Here is a 3114-nt window from a genome sequence, read left to right as displayed (position 1 = left end):
CAAAGGCCTCCTCCCCCTCCTCCTCTCTCCTTCCTCCTCCCTTCCCCTCCTTCCTCCATCTCTTTTTTTGTTTTTTACTGTAGTTTTTTACTATTGTATAATGTAGTTTTTTTTACTGTTTTTAGTAAGTGTTTAAAATTAGTAAGTAAATTAATAAAACTAGTTGAACTAGTTTATTTTTAGTAAGAACTAGTTGAATTAATAGAACTAATGTATTTTTAGTATGAAAATTAATATAACTAGTTGAACTAGTTTCTTTTTAGAAAGAACTAGTTTATTTTTATTTATAGTAAGTTTATTTTTAGAAAGAACTAGTTGAATTAATAGAACTAGTTGAACATGTCACATTTGTTGTTATTTCTTTTAGTTTAAGCAATTATTCCCACATCGACGTCGACGATGCCTATCCCGCATCCTCGTCGTCGATACCCGTCGTTCGCTAGGGTTTTAGTTGTATTAGTGATGTTATATGTATGATACTATTCAGGATGTATTAGTGATAACTTATAGGGTTTTGTTTTTGCAGAAATCAAGGAGCCCTCCATCATCCCCGCCGTCGTCCCCGTCACCAACCCCCTCCGACCTCGAGGTGAGACCAGCCAAATCTCCATGTCAATATGAGTCCTATAAGATATGATGTAGATAAAAACATGTATATCTTTGTTGCTCAAATAGGATATGTGCTTGCCTAGGTGGCCAGTCATGTTTGCAGGTTACACCTCCGAGTGGCCTATGTTTTGCCGGAGTGTTGATTAATTTCCGTTCCGGAAAATTTTAGGCGCTCGATATGTCATGTTTTAGCAAAGGTCATGCCGGAATTTTCCGTGAATTTTGGCATGACTTGTGCTAGAATATGTAGGAAATATCGAGTGGACTGGATTTTCTAGAAAGATAATTAAACAATATTTCGGGTTGACTTTAAGTCTGTCGAGGCCGAAGAATCCCTACTTTTGTCGTGGCGGTTGTTTCTCCTTCTTCTCCGGGTGCTAGACCTTTGTTATGCACTAGGGGAAGGAGGAGTAACGACCATCACCGACGGTCACAAATGTCAGGGAGGAATCAGTGAGGGAGAGTCTCCATCATATATGAGAGGACGAACAATCCCGACTGTTGTCGTGGGGTAGCTTCTCCTTCATTCTCATGTGCTAGACAATTTGGTGCAATGCACTCGGGAACGAAAGGATAAGCTACCATCACCGACGGTCGAATATATACACCACGTGAGCTGAGAGTTTTCAAGAAAAGACTCGACAGACCGATAGTCAACCCGTGATGAATAATAATGATATAATTTAGTTTTGTAGTACATATATTTAATTGTATAAGTTTAATCTTTGAATTATGAACATAGGAAATGTCTTCGGACGAAGAAGGTCCCGGGGAGTGCTCCTGGTGCGGCGACAACCGGGGTTTCTGCGACAGGCCTCATCTGGATGAAGGTCGGCACTTCATCATTAAGATCGAGGAGGCCTTCGATTGTGATATGGTAAGCAACGACGCAAAGTATTTTTTTCGTAATTAAGCTCGACTTCTACTACTTCAACGTGTAATTTTCGTCTTCTACAATTCTACTAGCTTATCCCATGCCATGCAAGACGCTATGTCTTGGAGAGGATAGGTTTTGAAGATCATGAGAGGAATGAAACAAAGAAAATTAACCTAAAGACCCATCATGGTATGGATTTTGAGGTAAATCTATACAATTTTGAGAGCGTGTCCCTTTTTGGTTGCCCGGGTTGGGAAACACTTTGCAAGATGTATGATTTTCAAGAGGGTATGTTTGTCACCATGGATCTTGGTGATCCTGACATCAACCAAGACAATTTGGACATTTGGGTCCTTTTTGATACGCTTTCAATTCTACCGCTATGTGAGTTTCTCAAACATAGTTATTAAGTAATTTATATTATTTATTTCAAAATAGTTGACAGCTTATTTCGATTGATAGCTTATTTTCATTCTTCAAAGAATGTGCGGAAGATGGTAGACAGAACCTACTACACCGATGGCTCTGAGTTAACTTATTAGGAGAAAAATCATCTGGTCGCATATTGTACTGAAATTGAGAATTACAATGCCTTTTATCGAACTCCTCCGAATTATGGTCAATACGTGTCACTAGTGCACGTGTTGAACAACGATAACTTCCATGGAGATGCCCTGGTAAGATTTTTTATTATTACGACATCTGTGCATCTTTTGCATACTTCTAAAACTGAACTACATTGCTAACTACAAAGTTATTACTATGTTTTTCAACGGAAAATCCTGATGGATTGTGTGCCTCATTTGATGTATCAGAATGGTCGCCTTGATGTTTTGAACATACAGTCAGCTCGTCCTACGAATCTCACCTGTCCATACTGGATTTCTAAAACCGGTGAACACATGATAATCAAAGAATGGAAAAAATATATGGACAGTCGTAAGGAGGTCCTTGTAAGCAACATTGTGCGAAAGGCAAGAATTGGAGACAGGATAATCTCCATTCTCCATAATGGAGAGTCAGGGGCTATCTTGCTTTATGCTATTTTACCTAAGATAATATAGTAGGTCCTAAGAGAATGTAGTAGGTCTTATGAGGTACAATATGTTTATGAGAGTTGATGATGAGGAGTAGTTGTGATTATGACTAGTGACCAACTTGTATGTGATGTCTCATTGATGAAAACTATGATCATGAGGAGGTGTTATATGACAATGATATATTATGATGATAAGTTGTTAATGATATAATGATGATATTTATTATATCCTTGTGTGAAAGAACCGCGGATTAGTTTCAAGTGGATGTCCATCCACTTGAAACTAGTCCACGATTCTTTCTCCTAGTGATGTAATAACTCATTATGATGTAAAACAATCTCTAAATTGATGCGGTATGGAAACTTGTATAAAGGTGTATGAATACAACATGAAATAAAAAAGAACTGCGGAATAATAGTAGTAGCGCGTGCTCGGGGAAGCGCTACTACTAATTACCAGTAGCGCTCATTGTGGAAAGCGCTACTACTAAGTCGATATAGCAGTAGCGTGGTCCAACCCACGCTATTGCTAACCTTTAGCTGTAGCGCCTTACTAGTAGCGCGTGTTGGGGAACGTAGTAATTTCAAA

The sequence above is a fragment of the Triticum dicoccoides genome, chromosome 7B (assembly GCF_002162155.2).
Source record: "Triticum dicoccoides isolate Atlit2015 ecotype Zavitan chromosome 7B, WEW_v2.0, whole genome shotgun sequence".
Lineage (NCBI taxonomy): Eukaryota > Viridiplantae > Streptophyta > Magnoliopsida > Poales > Poaceae > Triticum > Triticum dicoccoides.
Note: the sequence above shows the minus strand (reverse complement) of the source record.